Here is a 21,795-nt window from a genome sequence, read left to right as displayed (position 1 = left end):
AGAGTCAGCAAACCCTATACGGTCAGCCCTTCAAATCCATGGGTGCAGAATCTACAGATACGTAGAGCCAGTTGTACTATGCCATTGTACAGTATGATATATAAGGACCCTAAGCATCCATGAATTTTGGTATCCTTAGAGGGGTCCTGGAATCAATCCTCTGTGGATCCCAAGAGAACATATTCTATGTTTTTTTTCCTATGCTAACAAATAGACAGCATATACAGCATGAATATGCTGGACATAGGGATGATTCAGGTCCTGGAAGGATGGAGCAAAAGGTGTGAGATTTTATCACACTACTCACTCAGAACAGCATACAATTTAAAACTTATTGTTTATTTCAGGAATTTTCCATTTAATATTCTTGGACCAAGGTTGACTACAAGTAACAAACTGTGGAAAGAAAAACTGCAGATGAGGGGGACAATATATAAACATTTCATTAATAATCTTTTAAAAATGATATAATATTATCAAACAAAACTTCACAGGTTTATATTCTCTTACTTTGTCAAATATGGTATGGCATATTACTAATATTTTTCTTCCTTCATGATGGAAGAGATGAGGCTGGTATGTAGTCAAATGTAATGGATAAAGACCCCCACCCCTAAAAAGGTGAAACCACGCTTCTAAAGTTCAGGATACAGTCCTCTGATACAAGTAATCTATAATCCAGTCTTCTGTATCCCCTCCTCTGAAGGAAGGTCCTCCTGCAGGGGGCCATGAGTACTTCCCAGATCTACACCTCTCCAACTGAGCAAAACCACAGTTCTTACCCATATAGCATGATTTCTAAAATCCTCACAACTCCATTCACGTCCTAGTACACTTATCTTCCCTCTCACGGATGGCATGCCCAGAATTGAGTGTTATGCGTGAAATGTGGTCTAATGAAGTGCCATGCTCACCCATGGCTAGAAATCAATAACTCTGTGAGTATGTTTATAGATATAGCTCCACCAACACAGCCTACTTTAAATTGAGAGTCAGGGAAAGTGTTTTGGATTGAACAGTCCCCCAAAATTCATGGTCTTCCTGGAACCTCAGAATGTGACTTTATTGGAAATTGGGTCATTACAAATATAATTAATTAAGATGAGGTCACGCTGGAGTAGGGTTGGCCCTTAATCGAATATAACTGGTTACCTTTTCAAGAAGAGAAGAAACAGAGACAGACACAGAGAGAAGGCTATGTGAAGACAGAGAAGGACTACAAAAGACAGACAACAACGTGATGACAGAAGACACTGGAATTATGCAGTTGCAAACCACTAAGCATTGCCAGCAACCACCAGAAGCCAGGAAAGAAATAGAACAGATTCTCCCTAGGAGGAACCAATCACACCAACACCCTGATTTTGAACTTCTGGCCTCCAAAACTGTTAGAAAATAAATGTGTGTTATTTTAAACCTCCCAATTTGTTGTACTTTGTTACAGCAGCCCTAAAATACTAACAGAGATGGTCCTCCATGGAGGTGGCATTGAGAGTAAAGCCTGAAGGAGCCAGCCAGTGGAAGAACTCCAGAGAGAAGTAACAGAAAATACAAAGGCTCAGAGACTTGGCATGTTGTTAAAACAGTAAGGAGACTTGAGTCTCTCTAACATGGTGAACAAGGAGAAGCACTGTGGAATGGGATGAGGCTCAGGGCCAGGCAGGCCGCAATATGGAGCTTAAATTTAACATGAAGAGCAATGAGAAAGTCTTAAAGAGTTATAAGACTTATTCTCATTTGTATTTTAAAGAGATTGTTCTGGCTATACTGTAGAGACTGGCCTGGAGAATGAGATGACAAAAAAAAAAAAGGCGGGGAGAAGGGTAAACAGAAGGCTACTGAAAGTTCCAGGTGAGAGATTATGGCAAGGCTAGTAAGCCAGGTTTCTTTAGTCACTACATATATAACACATATAACATAATACACCACTTTCTAAATCATAAAACACCCAGGAAAGATCACAGTTTAGAAAAGGACCCAGTGTATGACATCAGCAGTATTTGCAAAACAGCAATAAACAAAAGGAAGTCTTCTGAACAGCTGTAACCACCACTATCATCCTTTAATAACTGATTCTGCACTGACTCTGTCCACCATAAATATAAGAACTCCAGTAAATGGTGAAAGAGTTCCAAGGCCATCAGGCTCCCAGTAGCACTTAATGGAAATTAACAAAGCAGATTTTACTTCTACCCTTTTTATTCAAAACCTATTTCAAGAAATTATACAAAGTGAGAATCTAATTGTTCTCAAACTTGACTGTCTCTGGTGAGATAAAAGAAATCAGGGAGCACAATCTCTACCTAGTTACCTCTGCCAAAACAATAAATAAACTACTGTTTTTTTAAGTAATGCATAAAAGAAGATACTACTACACAATGCTAAAATACAACTCCTCCTGCCCCACAAAGGATCTTCTGTGAATAACACTGTAAGAACTGCTGAAACAGACAACTTACAGCATTCTCTCTTTAGAGATTACTTAAGTTTTTCTTATATTAACTAATACATGACTTTAAAGGTTTTTAGCATTCCAAATTAAACTTTACAATATGTCCACATGAAGATCCTCCACAAAAGAAAGCAACTGAAGAAAGTAGCAGCAGTTTTCCTCCGGGGAACTCCAACATCCAATTTTCAGTCCTGGTGTCACTATAAAATGGGTTCTAGAGACTCTTAATCATCACCTTAAAAATATACTCTATAGACTACTCATTGTTTTCAGCAGTCATCCGGTCTGAATGATAAGGGCACTGTAAGAAAGATAAAGGAAAGGAAAAGGATATCCTCAGCTGAAACCAAAAAGCTCAGAACAATGACAGCAAGTTCACACACGACCAAGTAGCTCCTTTGATTACTTTCAGGTGCTTCTGTCATTGCACCACCATCCTGTATAGCAACTGCCCTGGAGCTAATAGGATATACAGATAAATGACAGTCAGTGGTTAAAGACATTCATTCATTTAATAAGTATTTCTCTAGTGCCTACCAGTGGTTAGTGCTAGAGATAAAACAGTGAACAAGCTAGATATGATTCCTGCCTTCACACAGCTTATAACCTAATGAAAGGCAAGTAATAAAGGAGCAAATATACAATAAAGAAATACTAAGAAACTGTAGTTTTGCAGAGAATGTAACAGAGAACTTAATTTTAATAGGGTGGTCAGAAAAGAGGTCTCAGAGCAGGCAATAGTTAATGAAGCCTTTAATCTCCACAGCCTTTCAGTCAGGTATGTCAGCTGTGTAAAAAGGGGATTTTATTCAACGCCACTTCTACACGAAGTATTCCTTTGCCTTCCTGCTTTGTGTGTCCATGGTACTTTTAGCTCTATTATAGTGCTTTTCAAGTGTAGCTTTTGCTCTGTAGTTACTTATTTACATATGTTGTACACCTGCTATACTATTATTAAAAACTCTAAAGTAATCCAATAAGATGCTAGAATCTATTGATTAAAACCATACATGTTATTCCCACCTGCCCTGTGAATAGGGTAAGGACTGCACTAAGGGCTAAATGTACATTCTTTCATTTGCTCATCAAAGGAAGTGAAGAGGCTGCATTTTTCCCACCATGCCATACTGCCTCCCCTTCCTTGTTCATGCCTGAACCCCACAGCAAAAAGTACAATGAGCACTGGACTTGCTTCATCAATGACTGTTGAGTTGAATTGAGGAGAAAAAGGGAGAAGTGTGATGTGACATCAAAAGACCAAGTAACCCAGGCTGGGTGGGGGCCACACCAGTTAACACTGCTCTGGGCCCCTGGAGCCACCAGTAAGGCTCTGTTAGCTTTCTACCAGGTGTGTTAGCCTTAGGAGGATCTACCCTGATGGCTCAGATGGTAAGGAATCTGCCTGTAATGCGGGAGACTCGAGTTCAATCCCTGGGTTGGGAAAATCCCCTGGAGTGGGAAATGGCAACCCACTCCAGTAAGCATGCCTGGAGAATTCCATGGACAGAAGAGTCTGCAGGCTACAGTCCATGGGGTCACAGAGTTGGACACGACTGAGCAACTAACACACATAACATAACCTCAGGAACTGTGAACAGATCCTAAAATTATCAAGTTAAAATCCTGCTCAACCTTGAAAGGGTAGAAGAGCAGCAAGTACATGGCTACACTAGATAGAAGAATAAAAGGTACAATCTTTGCTCTCAAAGAGGCCAAGGTCTAATCTGCTACAAAGTATATAACCAAGAAAAGCTTCACTTCAAAGTCTCATTTTATTTAAAAAAAGAAAGAATGAACAAAAAGGGAGGGCTTCCCTAGTGGCTCAGTGATAAAGAATAAGCCTGCCAATATAGGGGACATGGGTTCGATCCTTGATTCTGTAAGATCCCACATGCCAAGAAGTAACTATGACCGTGTGTCCCAACTATTGAGCCTAGGATCTAGAGCCTGGGAGCCACAACTACTGAGCCTCTGAGCTGCAACTACTAAAGCTGGTAGGAATGAACACCCAGCAAAGCCAAAAATAAATTTTTAAAAAAAAGAAAAGAAAAAAATCAATGGAAAATAAACAAAATCTTCTGAGGGAAATTACTCAGGAGTAGGAATTCAAGTCAATATTACTTTACTATACAACATTCCCTCCCTTTAAAACTACAGTTCAAGAAGCTTACAGTGAAAAGGTAATTAACACTCTTCGCAAGTGATGGTGTTTTCATCTCAGAGCCTAGTACCTCTTAAGAGTTTCCCATTTTAAAAAGTTTTTTTTTGTTCATCCACAAAATGGATGAGTCTAAAACAAGAAATAAATCTTCTTCCTTATGGTATTCTGCTTTTGCTTGCTGGTGCACTGGGATGACCCAGAGGGATGGTATGGGGAGGGAGGTGGGAGGGGGTTTCAGGATGGGGAACACATGTACGCCCATGGCGGATTCATGTCAATATATGGCAAAACCAATACAATATTGTGGGGTAATTAGCCTCCAATTAAAATAAATAAATTTATATTTTTTTTAAAAACCATGTAAAACATCAATATCCTCTGACAGTTTTGTAATTGATGTGAATGCAAAATATCCTGCGTCTTGTGATTAAAAACAATAAACAATATGAGAAGTCAAAAAAAAAAATAGAAATACAATTCACATCAGGAAACTTAAATTACAAGCCCTGTTATTATACAAGCACATAAATGTTGAAGAGGAAAATAAGACAATGAGTAAGTAAAGAGTAAATGAATATGTATTATTCTCGCATGCCCTGTGAAAAGAAAAAAAAAAAACCTGAAAGGGACTATTTAACTACCAAAGGAAAAATCTATAAGGGATACCAAAGTCCCTTCTTCCCCAAAGAGACTCATCTTCCTACAGTAGGAAGCAGCTTTTACCCTGAAGTTCTCTCTCCTCTGAACTACCCTGCTACCTACCATGCCTGCAATACTTTACACTCACCCTGTAGTAAAGACTTTTGCTTCCAGGACTTAACCTCTCCATTACAGGAGAAAGATTCATCTTTGTAAGGCCCATATAGTTTAGTGTTTTATAAAATGGAGGTTGTGATCCAATAGTGGATTATAAACTCAATTTAGTGGGTCACAGTCAGCATTTCTCTTTAACAAAATTGCACATTATTCAGAAAGCCAGCTACAGAATTTATGTCTATTAAGAAATTTTTTTAAATCTATAGCCTGAATCATTATGCTCTTGTGGGTGTATTAATTCTCGGACTTTCTACTTGAGGGAGAATTACCTATTAAATCATATTCCAAGATGTAACTGCAATTCAGGCAACAAGAGCCATTTCACAACGTAGAGCATAGCTAACAGCCAAACAAATACTACAGACATTAAGTACCAGGGAAGCCCAGAGAAGGATAGCTCATGCTAAGCTGAGTCAATTAAGGAAGGCTTTCCTGAGGAAGTAAGGCTTAAAGAACTCCCAGTAAGACCTGCATTAGAAAACAGGAGAAGAGGGAAAAAAAAAACAATGCCAGCTAGCCTGGACTGAAGCAGAAAGAACAGAGAAACTCAAGAGGCTAATATAGTAGTTTACTTTGGGTCCATACAAGGTAAGAACCCTGGGGGTGTAAAGGAAGGGGCAAAAACTAGAAAGGAATCATGGACAGTCTTGGTGATTGACTGGATTTTGGGCATGAAGGCAAAAGTGAGGCAATCAAATAACTCAGAAGTTTTTTATCCTGCATGACCAGGAAGAGAGTGGTGCCATTAACAGCAACGTGGAAAAAAAAAAAGTCAAAGGAATTTTAGAAGGGAGTCTTATGCAATCTGTAATAAAACATTAATGCTTGTTATAAAAGTTTATCTTGTTCTGAATGCTTATACCCCTGAGTTGTACCTCCGTAGCCATGTGAGGGCTACTAAGCAATATAAGCAGCATACTATTCTTAGGCACTCACTATCTGGAAGAACCAAGGCTTGACACTCAGCCAGTTCTTAAGATACTGAAACACCATACCTGTTGGGAAAATAATTACCTTAGCACCTCGAGTGATGCCGTCCCAGTTTCTTCCCCACATCTGCAGACCTAAAGAATTAACCTTTTGCAAGATGCCCCAGCTCTATGACTCATTTCTGCTTTGACTGGGCAGTATCTATGCCATGTTGGTAGCACTAGGTAAAATATAATAAAAAGTGCCAGTCCTGAATATTCATTGGAAGGACTGATGCTGAAGCTGAAGTTCTAATACTTTGGCCACCTGATGCGAAGAACTGACTCGGAAAGACCCTGATGCTGGGAAAGATAGAAGGCAGGAGGAGAAGGGGACGACAGAGGATGAGATGGTTGGATGGCATCACTGACTCAATGGATGTGGGTTTGAACAAGCTCCGGGATTTGGTGATGGACAGGGAAGCCTGGCGTGCTGCAGTCCATGGGGTCGCAAAGAGTTGGACACAACTGAGTGACTGAACTGAACTGATATGTTTTTAAAGGTTGATCCTAAAATTCATTTCCATTTTATAAGCCTACATGAGCTAAGCAAGGGATGAGTCAAGATATCCTGAGAGGCATGGGGTCAGTCAGTTTATTATTTTAAAATGAAGTAACATGGAATCCACACATCAACTAGAGTTGCCTGCACTTGTTAGATATGTGTAATCAAAGATAAGAGTAGGACAGTAAATGAACTGGAGTATGCATTAGGAGCAAAATAACAACACAGGACATCACTACTTTTCCATTAGTTTCCTGAAAGGGGAACTTTTTTTTAGCAGAAGGGAACAAGTGAGTGTTAAACAGACCAGATACATTCAAAATTGAAGAAGTATTTCGAGAATAAAGCTTTGCAAGAAGACCAAGAGGAAAGAGTAAGTATGTCTGGGATATGGAGTGGAGAAAGGTCACATGAAGAAGAGAGACTACAGATAAATGACTAACAATGCAAATTACTAAGAGAGTTTAGCAATGTTACAGCATTTGACTGCAAAAAGCCTTTCTGGAAATCTTTAAAGACCATGATCCATATTTTTTGGAAAGTAATTCCCCTGGAATCTCAGCCAACATCTATTTCACCACAGTAACACTCACATTCCCCAGAGATAGACCAAAGCACTGGGGGTATATAAGTAACAGCAATAGATCCTTAAACACCTTGCCTAAGGTCAGATATTTGCATTTAATGTTTGCAATAAAACAGGATATAACATGCAGTTTCATTGCATCAGCTCAGTCTCACATGTACAGAGCTTGGTGCTGTGGCCTCCCAGATCCACAGATTAGTGAAATTCAAGGTTGCCTTTGAGGAGACTATGGAGAGATGCTCAGTAAATATGAATTCCCTTCTCTTTTAAAGTGTGGTCATTTTCTGGATATTTAGATAGTCCAGACTATATAAGAAGGAAAAAAAAAAAGCCTGCTTTGGTCTTCACTGGCTGTGCCAGACATTGTCAAGAGAAAGGAAGCATCCGATGCCAAGGAGAAGGGAGTCATCACCACTGCTTTCCAAAGTTGTTGTATGAGCGGCGCCCTCAAAGAGGCCATCAGTGCTCAGGAAGTGACAGAGGTTTCCGACAGTTTTCAAGTACGGTGTCTGCAGTGTGACCCTTAGTTCAAACTGCATAAAAATAAAAATTAACTGACAAATGATAACAAGTACTTCCTCACTTTCCTATCTGCTGAATCACAGCCATTGTTTGGGTTGCAGCTCCTTGTTTAAATTAGGTTATTATATCACAATGATGCTGACCAAACATGCCAGTCATATAACAACAGGAAAACTTTTCAAAAATGCCAAAGTGTGTCAAGGCCTAAACACACACACACACACAAGTGCTTTTGCACTAATAAAATCTAGCCAGTACCAAGGACATCTTTCAAAAATCTGGGTTGGTTTTTTACCTTCTAAAAATCACAAATGTTCTGTGATGAAGTGGAAAGCGAAGGGAATCTGAAGACAGATTTGAGTTGAATGTCAGTTCTGCCATCGATTAGAGGTATCTGAACTTCAACAAGGTACTTCATATCTTTGGGCTTGTTTTCTTACAAGTAAAATTAAAAATAATAACGACTATCCCAGATGTTCTTTTTTTTAATTTTTAAATTTAAATTAGAGTATAATTGCTTTGATATTGTGTTAGTTCCTGCTGTACAACATGGATTAGCTATAAGTATACATATATCCCCTCCCTCTCAATCCTTTTTTTTTAAAATTATTTATTTTTATTGGAGGCTAATTACTCTACAAATATTGTGGTGGTTTTTGCCATACATTGACCTGAATCAGCCATGGGTGTACATGAGTCCCCCATCCTGAACCCCCCTCCCACTTCCTCCCCGTCCCATCCCTCTAGATTGTCCCAGTGCACTGTCTTGTGTGTCCTATTTCATGCATCGAACCCGGATTGATCATCTATTTCACATATGGTAATATACATGTTTCAATGCTATTCTCTCAAATCATCCCACCCTCGCCTTATACCACAGAGTCCAAAAGTCTGTTCTTTGTATGTCTCTTTTGCTGTCTCACATATAGGGTCATCATTACCATCTTCCTAAATTCCATATATATGTGTTAATATACTGAATTGGTGTTTTTCTTTCTAACTTACTTCACTCTGTATAATAGGTTCCAGTTTCATCCACCTCATTAGAACTGATGAAATGCATTATTTTTAAAAATGCATTAAATTATTAAAAAGAAATGCATTCTTTTTAATAGCTGAGTAATATTCCATTGTGTATATGTACCACAGCTTGCTCATCCATTTGTCTGCCAATGGACATCTAGGTTGTTTCCAGGTCCTAGCTATTGTAAACAGTGCTGCGATGAACATTGGAGTACACATGTCTCTTTCAATTCTGGTTTCCTCAGTGTGTATGCCCAACAGTGGGATTACTGGGTCATATGGCAGTTTTATTTCCAGTTTTTTAAGGAATCTCCACACTGTTCTCCATAGTGGCTGTACCAGTTTGCATTCCCACCAACAGTGTAAGAGGGTTTCCTTTTCTCTGCACCCTCTCCAACACTTATTGTTTGTAGACTTTTTGATGGCAGCCATTCTGACATGAGATAGTACCTCATTGTGGTTTTGATTTGCATTTCTCTGATAATGAGTGATGTTGAGCATTTTTTCTTGTATTTGTTAGCCATCTGTATGTCTTCTTTGGATAAATGTCTGTTTAGTTCTTTGACCCATTTTTTGATGGGATTATTTTTCTGATATTGAGCTGTATGAGCTGTTTGTATATTTTTGAGGTTATTTGTCAGTTGCTTTGTTTGCTATTATTTTTTCCCATTTTGAAGGCTGCCTTTTCACCTTGCTTATAGTTTCCTTCGTGTGCAAAAGCTTTTAATTAGATCCCATTTGTTTCTTTTTGCTTTTATTTCCATTACTCTGGGAGGTGAGTCTTAGAGGATCTTGCTGTGATTTATGTCAGAGAGTGTTTTGCCTATGTTTTCCTCTAGGAGTTTTATAGTTTCTGGTCTTACATTTAGATCTTTAATCCATTTTGAGTTTATTTTTGTGTATGGTGTTAGAAAGTTTCTAGTTTCATTCTTTTACAGGTGGTTGACCAGTTTCCCCAGCACCACTTGTTAAAGAGATTGTCTTTTCTCCATTTTATATTTTTGCCTCTTTTGTCAAAGATAAGGTGTCCACAGGTGCATGGATTTATCTCTGGGCTTTCTATTTTGTTCCATTGATCTATATTTCTGTCTTTGTGCCAGTACCATACTATCTTGATGACTGTTGCTTTGTAGTACTGTCTGAAGTCAGGTAGATTGATTCCTCCAATTCCATTCTTCTTTCTCAAGATTGCTTTGGCTATTCAAGGTTTTTTTGTATTTCCATACAAATTGTGAAATTATTTGTTCTAGTTCTGTGAAAAATACTGTTGGTAGTTTGATAGGGATTGTATTGAATCTATAGATTGCTTTGGGTAGTATACTCATTTTCACTATACTGATTCTTCAGATCCATGAACATGGTATATTTCTCTATCTATTTGTGTCATCTTTGATTTCTTTCATCAGTGTTTTATAGTTTTCTATATATAGGTCTTTTGTTTCTTTTGATAGATTTATTCCTAAGTATTTTATTCTTTTCATTGCAATGGTGAATGGAATTGTTTCCTTAATTTCTCTTTCTGTTATCTCATTGTTAATGTGTAGGAATACAAGGGATTTCTGGGTGTTAATTTTATATCCTGCAATATATTCATTGATTAGCTCTACTAATTTTCTGGTGGTGTCTTCAGGGTTTTCTATGTAGAGGATTATGTCATTTGCAAACAGTGAGAGTTTTACTTCTTCTTTTCCAATCTGGATTCCTTTTATTTCCTTTCCTTCTCTGATTGCTGTGGCTAAAACTTCCAAAACTATGTTGAATAGTAGTGGTGAGAGTGGGAACCCTTGTCTTTTTCCTGACCCAGATGTGTCTTGTGATGATTAACTTGGATAATAAATTCATGCAAGTGCCCACCAAGGGCCTACAGAAGTGAGAACTTGGTATATTTATATATTTTGTAGTATATTATTAGCATTCACCTCCCAAGTCTGAAACCACTTTCAAACACACACACACAAACATACACAATGATTTGTGTCATGCGTTTAATATTGCCACTTAGGAAGAAGAAATTAGTAATATGAAACCTTAGCAATTTATTCTTAGTGTTCACTTAAAAAACCGTGACCTTGGACTGCCCTGGTGGTACAGTGGATAAGAACAAGCCTGCTAATTCAGGGGGCATGAGTTTTGATCCCTGCTCTGGGAAGATCCCACATGCCATGGGGCAACTAAGCCTGTGCACCACAACTACTGAGCCTGTGTTTAACTACTTAAGTCCAAGCATCCAAGCACCCAGAGCTCTACAACAAGTGAAGCCACTGCAATGAGAAGCCCACATATCACAATGAAGAGTAGTCCACGCTTTCAGCAACTAGAGAAAGCCCACATGCAAAGCAACAAAGACCCCAGCACAGCCAAAACTAATTTTTAAAAAAATTTTTTTTCAATGACCTAACAAAGTAAAATTTAACAAAAACAAACTTTTCAGCTCTCTTGGGTAGTGACTTGGTAACATTAAGAGCCTCTTAAACACCAAATATGTTGTGGTCTAGTATGGGATATGCTTTTGCTTTTGACTTTCTATCCAATCACCAGTAACCAGTGCTAGAGCACAATATATTTTAGTACGCAAAGTGAAAGTCGCTCAGTAGTGTCCAACTCTTTGAGACCCCATGGACTATCCAGTCCATGGAATTCTCCAGGCCAGAATACTGGAGTGGGTAGCCATTCCCTTCTCCAGGGGATCTTCCCAACCTAGGGGTTGAACCCAGGAGTACACGTTCATTGCTGTACAAATAATGTAGCTCTGAGGAAAGGTACATACTGCAGCAATGAAACATGGCAATTTTAGATTTTTGAACTGATTTATAAAGAAATTAAATAATCTGTGATATCCTCTTCATCACTTCATATGCTAAAGATTATAAATCCCTATCTCAAGGAACTACTTATTTCCTCCCAGGTGGGAAAACAATGGCTCAAACAGCTGGACTTCTCATAAAAGTGATTAAAGAGATTAGCTTAAATTTTCAGTCTAATATCCTTTAAAACAATAACACTTTATTAAATAAATGGGAGAATAGTACTATTATTCTAAACACTATGTTTAAAGATGAGACCAATATCCAGACTTTTAAAGAAAACAAAATACTTAGGTAGAATTAATTGGACTTGACTCCCTAATCCATGGACTGGGAGACTTTCAAAAGCAGAGTGCCAAACAGTGACCTGTGTCCTTTGGAGTTACTGGTAGGAGGGGGTCATTCAAGGACCTCTGCAAGTGGAGTGGAAAAGATATGCCAGGGACTAGTCCATGTAGCATAGATTAGGGACCTTTATAGGAACTCTACTTAACTTATTCCAAGCCAAATTTTGTACATAGACTGCTTAAAAAGCTTACAATGGAGGATCTGCTAATGGATTTATGGTAAACTACATTAAGTGCCAAGTTTAAGGGGACAAAATTCTTCAGTAGTGACCTTATTCCTTTATTCCCATGGAGAGAGAGAGAGTAAAGTGCTCAGTCGTGTCCAGCTCTTTTCGACCCCATGAACTCTAGCCTGTCAGGATCCTGTATCTATGGGATTTTCCAGGCAAGAATACAGGAGTGGGTTGCCATTTCCTTCTCCATGGACTCTTCCCAACCCAGGTATCAAACCCAGTCTCCTGCACTGCAGGCAGACTCTCTACTATCTGAGACATCAGGGATGTCCTCTTATTCCCACAGAGTGCCTTTTAGTGATCATCAATGGATGTCTCTTAACATATTTTGCTCTAGAATGTATACAATCACCCAAATATATCTCCTAGTATGTTTTACCCTAGGTGGCATAGTCCCCTTCTGCTACTAAAATAGTTCCCATTCATTTTTTAAATTAATTTTTATTGGAGTATAGTTGATTTACGATGTTGTGTTAGTTTCAGATGTACAGCAGAGTGAATCAGTTATACATATACATATATCCAGTCTTTTTTACAGTTCTTTTCCCATGTAGGTCATTATAGAATATTAAGAATTCCCTGTGTTATACAGAAGGTCCTTATTAGTTATCCACTTTATATATAGTAGAGTGTATATGTCAATCCCTTATCTCCCAATTTATCCCTACCTCGCTTTCCCCCCTGGTAACCATAAGTTTGTTTTCTACATCTGTGACTATTTCTGTTTTGTAAATAGATTCATTTGCAACATTTTTTTAGATTCCACATATAAATGATACCATATAATATTTGTTTTTCTCTGACTTACCAACACGCAGTATAACAATCTCTAGGTCTATTTATGTTGCTGCAAATAATATTATTTCATAGTTTTTTATGGCTGAGTGATATTCCACTGTGTGTGTGTGTGTGTGTGTGTATGTGTGTGTGTATATATATATGCACACACACCATATCTTTATCTGTTCCTCTGTTGATGGACATTTAGGTGACTTGGAGTACATGTATATTTTTGAACTATGATTTTCTTCAGGTATATGCCAAGGCATGGGATTGTAGGATCATATGGTAATTCCATTTAAAATATAATTATCATATGATCCTTCAAACTCATTCATTTAAATTCTTCTTTCCATAACACAAAACCAAGGCCAGAAGAAAGTTCTGTATTGTTAAAACCTCTGTTATGATTTTTTTTACTCTCCAAAATTACCCAACTTGCTATTTAAAAAGATAATTGAAACTCTTATTCCTCTACTTTATTAATGTCTAATCTGGATTTCCTAACAAATGTGACTTCTACAACTATCTCTAAATCATAAATTACAAAATCTTCTATCTATTCCAGAAATACAGCTAGTAAAGAGGCAAAGTGAAATACAGGCTTTGATGATACCAAAGCTCAATTTAAATCCTGATGCTATCATTTATCAGCTATGTGATCATGGATAAATTACTTCATCTCTGAGCCCTTTATTCCTCTGTAAAATAGATGCAGTAGCTCTGTGCAGGGTTAAAGATAAGCATATGAAGAGCAGTACCTGTCACAAGGTGACTGTGTCATATCCTGGTGAACAGAGCAGTGCTATGTCTCACAGCAACTCAATACCAAGTCATGTTCTTAAAGTTAATGAAAACTTCAAAGAAGGAATATCCACACCAAGAGTGTGTAAGTGGAAACAGTAACATTGACTTCACAGTGTTGACTGCCCACCTCTTGCCTCATCACCTCTGCCCTGTCTCAGTCTTACTGAGACTCCTTTCAATTCCTCCTACTCGTTTCTAAATTAGTATCTTGTACACAATATATCCTCTACTTGGACAGAAATCTCAATCACCTCCCTTCTCCTGGCCAATAATTCCTCCTCAGCTTCCTGCCTTTGCTTTAACATCATTGCTGACCGGAGGACTCCCTAATATCCAAGACTTAGGACCCTACTGTGGCTCCCACAACATATTATTTCCTTAAAACACACATCATAGTTGTAATTACTTATCACTATCTTCTTTCCCATTAAAATGTAAGCTTCATGAGGTATGTCTTTGCTTTCCCCTTATCCCTAACTACTGAGAATATGGCACATAGGAAGAGTTCAATAAATACGTGTCAAGTGAATATATAACTGTGTTGCTTTACTGTTAGATATCATAACTTCTTTAATAGTTATACTTTCAAACATGTAAATTCTATCACACAACCAAACTGCAGGGCCGCTGTGGCAAAGTTCCTAAAGAAATCTGACTTTAATAAAACTGTCTTTTCCTTATGCCATGTGGACAGTTCTCACAATATAAATAGCAAGAAAGAGAACATCATGAGCCTGACAGAGACACAGCAGCTGTTTCTCTCCATTCACAGCACCACAGGCAACTTGGAACTAACTGACTCATACACAACAGATAGCAAGGATTTACAAACACACATGGTTAATTAGCCTCTGTTTGCAAATGAAAAGCAAAAATTAAAAAAAAAAAAACATAAAAATACTGCCTTTACTTTAGCTCTCTAATAAACAAAGCTCTCTACTTCACAATCACCACAGAAGTAGCTTTTAAGGAGAAATTGTTCCTGAAATGGTCATTCTTCACCCTTCCCTCAGCCCACATTCATACACATATAGGGACTGCTGCACTCCCTCCCATGACCCTTCTCTGTAGACATGCTGAGAAAAAGGTCAGTACAGTTCACCTCCAGATCATCAAAATAAGAGGATGAAAACAAGTAGGCCTCTTATTTGCCTGGCTTCCTACCTTGTTCCATCAAAGCATCTTAGAAGGTTGGGAATCAAGTTTCCATACTCTTCCCTTCCCTGTGCATACACACCCCTTCCTTACCTCAATGTGCAGGGAAGCAGGAAAAGGGAAGGGGAGAGATATTGATTCAAAAAACATTTGTGCAGACGATATTCTAAGTAAAACAATGTGCAAAGGGCTGTGAAGGGATATGGATACTTACAAGACACGCTTCCTGCTTTGAAAGAGGAACAAAAGGTTTTAACACAAGGCTAGAGTTAAGACAAATGCCATGAGAGAAGTACAAAGAAAGATCTGACCAATCACACACTTTCTTGCCCCTGGAGGAGGAGTGTCTGAGATGGAGCTTAAAAAATGGAAGGGGTTGAGAAAGGAGGAAAGAGGCATGGGAGAGGCATTCCAAGCAAAGGGAACAATGTGGGTTAAAACACAGAAACAGGATGGGCATGTTTGGAGAACAGATTAGCAAACTGGAAAGGTGGGTTGGAGCCAAAGGGTGGAAGGCCTCAAACACTACAGGACTTTTTTCTTGAGAAAGCAAAAAATCAGGAAACATTGCAGGTCCTGAGAAGAAGAGTGGTTTGACTGAAGGGGAGGTGATTAATGTGGCCCATGGGGACTGCAGTGGAGGAGGAACTACAGGTTTCAAGGAGAACCAGTTAAGACTCTTCCAGGGACTTCCTTGGTGGTCTAGTGGATAAGAATCCACCGTGCAGTAGAGAGGACATGGGTTTGATCCCTGGTTGGGGAACTAGGATCCCACATACCACAGAACAATTAAACCTGCATGTCACAACTAAGACCTGATACAAATATTAAACAAATATTTTTTAAAAAAAAAGACTCAGGGAAACCTTACTGAGATAAGCCTTTCCATTCCACTGTACACCCATATGTATATATACATATCACCTTACTTATTTAACGTATATACTTATTTAACCTATATGCAGAGTACATCATGCGAAATGCCAGCCTGGACAAAGCACAAGCTGGGATCAAGATTGCCAGAAGAAATATCAATAACCTCAAATATGCAGATGACACCACTCTTATGGCAGAAAGTAAAGAAGAACTGAAGAGCCTCTTGATAAAAGTGAAAGAAGAGACTGAAAAAGTCAACTTAAAACTCAACATTCAATGAAGATCATGGCATCCTGTCCCATCACTTCATGGCAAATAGATGGGGAAACAATGGATATAGTAAGAGACTATTTTTTTGGGTTCCAAAAATCACTGCAGATGGTGACTGCAGCCATGAAATTAAAAGACGCTTGCTCCTTGGAAGAAAAGCTATGACCAACCTAGACAGCATATTAAAAAACAGAGACATTACTTTGCCAACAAAAGTCTATCTAATCAAAACTATGTTTTTTTCCAGTAGTCATGTATGGATGTGAGAGTTGGACCATAAAGAAGGCTGAGTGCCAAAGAATTTGATGCTTTTGAACTGTGGTGTTGGAGAAAACTCTTGAGAGTCCCATGGACTGCAACCAGTTTGATATGGATCAAACCAGTCCATCCTAAAGGAAATCAATCCTGAATATTCAGGATTATTATCCTGGAGAAGGAAATGGCAACCCACTCCAGTACTCTTGCCTGGAAAATTCCATGGATGGAGGAGCCTGGTGGGCTATAGTCTATGGGGCCGCAAAGAGTTGGACATGACTGAGCGACTTCACTTTCTTTTTCTTTTCCTGAATATTCATTGGAAGGACTGATGCTGAAGCTGAAGCTCCAATGCTTAGGCCACCTGATGGGAAGAAGTGACTCATTGGAAAAGGCTCTGATGCTGGGAAAGATTGAAAGTGGGAGGAGAAAGGGATAAAATAGGATAAGATGGTTGGATGGCATCACTGACTTGATGGACAGGAGTTTGAACAAGCTCCAGGAGTTGGTGATGGACAGGAAAGCCTGGCATGCTGCAGTCCATGAGGTCGCAAAGAGTTAGGACACAACTGAGCAACTGAACTGATCACCTTGCTTCCCAGGTGTCACAGTGGTAAAGAATCCTCCTGCCAGTCAGGAGCCGCAGGAGACAGGGATTCGATCTCTGGGTCAGGAAGATGCTCTGGAGTAAGAAATGGCAACCCACTCAAGTGTTCTTGCCTGGAAAATTCCATGAACAAATGAGCCTGGTGGGCTATAGTCCATGGGGTCACAAAGAGTCGGACAAAACTGAGCACACATCACCTTGCTTATTTCCTTCAATGCAATCATTACAGTCTATAATTATCTTATTTACTTAATGTTTATTTGCTTATTATCTACTTCCTAACCAGAAAATAAGTTCCACATGAGCAGTCCAACCATTGTCTCAAGAACCATGCCTGCCATATATATAGACTCTCAGTAATTCTTTTTTTTTTTTTTACCTTATTTTGCTTAACAATACTGTATTGGTTTTGCCATACATTGACATGAATCACCCACGGGTGTACATGAGTTCCCAATCCTGAACCCCCCTCCCACCTCCCACCGCATATCATCTCTCTGGATCATTTAAAAAATGGTAACAGTGCCACAAGGAGAAAGTCATCACTTAACCAGATGAGTCTGGTTCTGAGTCAGGACTACAGATCCAGGAGAAAAGGAAATTTTCCTACACTGCTGGTGGGAATGTAAGTTGATACAGTCACTATGGAAGAAGTATGGAGATTCCTTAATAAGCCAGGAATAAAACCATCATGTGACCCAGCAATCCTACTCCTAGGCATGAGTGCCAAAACTGAAAAAGACACATGTACCCCAATGTTCACTGTAGCACTATTTATAATAGCTGGGACACTGAAGCAACCTAGACGTCCATCGACAGATGAATGGGTAAAGAAGCTGTGGTACATAAATACAGTGGAATACTACTCAGCCATAAAAAGGAATGCATTTGAGTCAGTTCTAATGAGATGGATGAACCTAAAGCCTATTATATAGAGTTAAGTAAGTCAGAAAATGGAATATAAATATTATATACAGATGCATTAGATGGAATCTAGAAAGATGGTACTGATGAATTAATTTTCAGGGCAGCAATGGAGAAACAGACATAGAGAAAAGACCTATGGGGGGAGGGAAGGAGAGAGAGTGAGATGTACGGAGATGGTAACATGGAAACTTACAATACCATATGTAAGCTAGATAGCCAATAGGAATTTGCTAGATGACTCAGAGAACTCAAACAGGAGCTCTGTGACAATTTACAAGGGTGAGATGGGGAAGGAGATGGGAGGGAGGTTCAGGAGGGAGGGAACATGGGTGTACTTATGGCTGATTCTTGTTGATGTATGACAGAAAACCACAAAATTCTGTAAAGCAATTATCCTTCAATTTAAAAAATTAAGTGACAAAAAAAATCCTAAAAAAAAAAGAACTACAGATTCAAGTAGAAATATTAGGAGGCAGAGTGAGGTAGTGATTAGAATACACTTGGTACCTCAGTTTCCCCATCTGTAAATTGGGAATAGCAGTACCAAAACCACATGAGGTCAATGGGAGAATTAATGAGCTAATATGTGTGAAGTGTTTACATAAACATAAATACAATGCTCTATGTTATAAATATTGTATCAGTGGGAGGGCTAATTTTTAATTTAAAAAACATTTGACATGATCTGAGTCTGTATCTTACTCAAAGTTGAGATGGAAAAATCGTTTAGGTCTCATCTGTCCACAGGGTCGCACAGAGTCGGACACAACTGAAGCAACTTAGCATGTATGCATACGCTGTGAGAAGGAAATGGCAACCCACTCCAGGATTCTTGCCTGGAGAATCCCACGGACAGAGGAGCCTGGTGGGCTGCTGTCTATGCGGTCACACAGAGTTGGACACAACAGAAACAACTTAGCAGCAGCAGCAGCATTTACCAAAGACAATTAATGGTAAGGCAAAAAACAGAACTTGCGCCCACATCCCTACCTGATATATTAATATATATCCACTCGATATAATTCCCTATAGATAGGAGGCACTCATGAACAGAATTACAGGTGCATCAGAGATCAGCAGATCTAATATTATCATCTTACATATTAGTACACTAAGATCTAGAGTGAAGCAACTTGCCCAGCATAGTAATACAAGTTAGTAGCAGGGCTGATACTAGCAACCAAATTTTGAAAATATTGTGTTTTATGTACCTAAAGGATAAAATCCCTGTAATATGCAGATAGATATAAACATACATGCTTAGTCACTCAGTTGTGTCCAACACTTTGTGACCCCATGGACTGTAGCCCACCAGGCTCTTTTCTCCATAGAATTTCCCAGGCAAGAATACTTGAGTGGGTGGCCATTTCCTACTCCAAGTGATCTTCCTGACCAAGGGATCAAACCTGAGTCTTTTGTGTCTCCTGCACTGCAGGTAGATTCGTCACCACTGTGTAAACTCTAAAATTAACTTTTGCTGAAACTACATTTTAGCATTAATTGGTAAAATATTAAAAACTCAGCTATTAGAAAGACAGTGTTAGATTTAGTATTAGCAAGGAGGTATTTGAAAAAAATCTGAAAGGATACAATTGTTATCATACATTTTTCTCTCCACAATTTACCAAAACTAAAAATAGTATAGGAAAATAGTGGAATTAGCTTCATATGCCTTCTTTTATGTATCAGTCTTATGTGAAAGAAAATAATTTCAGTGAGGAAAAAAGTTAATTTCTATGCCTTATTTACAAGTGTACTATACTACATCCCACTGGAAAAAAAAAAAAAAGAAACATTTGTACTAGTTAAGTAACAGAAAAGAATTCACAAAGACTTTCATATTTACCAGAATAACTATTTTAGATATGATACAGAATGACTTATATACTTTATTCTGAGTGGAGAGGAGGTACGTGCTCAGTTGCTCGGTCGTGTCCGACTCTTTGTGAGCCCCTGGACTGTAACCCACCCTCCTCTGTCCACAGGATGATCCCGGCAAGAATACTAGAGTGGGTTGCTATTTCCTCCTCCAGAAGATCCTCCCCACCGAGGTCGAACCCCCACCTTCTGCAGCTCCTGCACTGGCCGGCAGATTCTTTACACTGAGTCACCTGGGAAGCCCTCAGAGAAGAAATTAAAGCCATATGAAAAAACTGCAAGATAAAATAAAAATAACATTTACCATTTACTAAGTGTTTACCAAGGGATCTAAACTGTACTAAATAAACACTTTACACATATCAGCTTATTTCACAACAAATCTGTGAGACGAATAGTATAATTGTCCCTATTTTGCTGATTATAAAAATAGAAGCTCACAGTAACTTGTCTGAAATTACTCAGGTAGTGTTAGAAACAGAATGCATTCTCAATCCTGTATGGTTGTCAAGCTCTATCAAGTTCCTAATCCTCAACAGTTTTGATCAAGATCAATTCATCACAGCTTAGGGGTGAACTACATGACCCCTTCTGACAATGATTCTGTGAATAAAAATAGAAATCAGTTCAGAATTCGTATAATATTTGTGGCAGTATGCTCCAGGCTTAAGGAGAAGGTCATCAATAGATGAACCAGTAAGAAGAGGAGAAAGGAAAAATGAAAAGAAGAACAGGAGGAGAAAAAGCAATAGACCGTTCCGAGGCACCTGACACAGCTCCATTTTACTAGACATTCACTAGGGCCACCATGACAAGAAAGGGAAACCCAGAATAGGAACTGAAAGGAGAACTGTAAGGGTAGAAAGGAGAACCGTAAGCTATAAATCAAAATTGCTTCATCTACCATGATGGTCTCACCACAGACGAGGAAGGAGCTATAGGAAGGCCCTGCAGGAAGGCCCTGCAGGAGTCAGCAGCCATGAGCTCAGTGCTGGGCCAAGATGCACAGTTCTCACATAAACACTGGTCAGTAGTTAAATAAGAATAGTTGAGTATAGATGACTGACCACTAGGTTTCTAGAAGAGGCATTACACAAGTGTCAGCATGTAGATCAACCTGAAATGCACGGCACTACAGACAGTGTGGTTTAAAGACAGAGTAGGGGAGGAACCACCATTTACTTCATTAAGATCCTCAGTTTCCTAATGTTCCAGGCACTGTGCATGTGCTTTCCTGAATTACCATATTTAACACTCACAACAGCCGTAGGTAGATGTAACAGTTAATTTTACATGTCAACTCAGCTGAACCATGGTGCCCAGAAGGCTCAAACATTCTAGATGTTTCTGTGAAGGTGGTTTTTTTGGATGGGATTAACATTCAAAACAGTAGACTTAGAGTATAGCAGCTTTACCCCTCCATAATGTGGGTGGGTCTCATCCAATTAGGTGAAGCCTGAAGAGCACAAAAGACTGACTACTCCTGAGCAAGGAATTATGCAAGTTGACTGCCTTGGGACTCAAATTGCAGCTCTTCCCTGGGTCTCCAGTCCACCAGCCTATGCTGCAGATTACAAGGCTCCTCAACAACATGAGTCAATTTCTTAAAATAAATCAATCTCTCTCTGTGAAGAAAGGTATACACATACACACACACACACACACATACACACACACCCTACTAACTGTTTCTTTAGAGATCCCTGACTAATAAGTAGATACTGATTTCTATTTTCACTAGTGAGGAAAGTAACAGCCTGAAAAGACCCATTCTCCTTCCCCATCACATCACACAGTAAAGTGCCTTCAGGATTCACATTCAG

At 38.9% G+C, this 21,795-nt stretch overlaps 1 protein-coding gene across 2 annotated transcripts in view; it reads right to left on the bottom strand.

Annotated features, from left to right (window-relative positions):
• LOC120874263 (prolylcarboxypeptidase) overlaps nt 1–21,795 on the bottom strand; it is an 89,915-nt gene that overhangs the window by 63,405 nt on the left and 4,715 nt on the right. The gene's annotated exons all lie outside the window — the stretch shown is intronic.

Source organism: Oryx dammah, unplaced genomic scaffold (assembly GCF_014754425.2).
Source record: "Oryx dammah isolate SB20612 unplaced genomic scaffold, SCBI_Odam_1.1 HiC_scaffold_15, whole genome shotgun sequence".
NCBI lineage: Eukaryota > Metazoa > Chordata > Mammalia > Artiodactyla > Bovidae > Oryx > Oryx dammah.
This window is presented reverse-complemented; position numbering and strand designations above follow the sequence as displayed.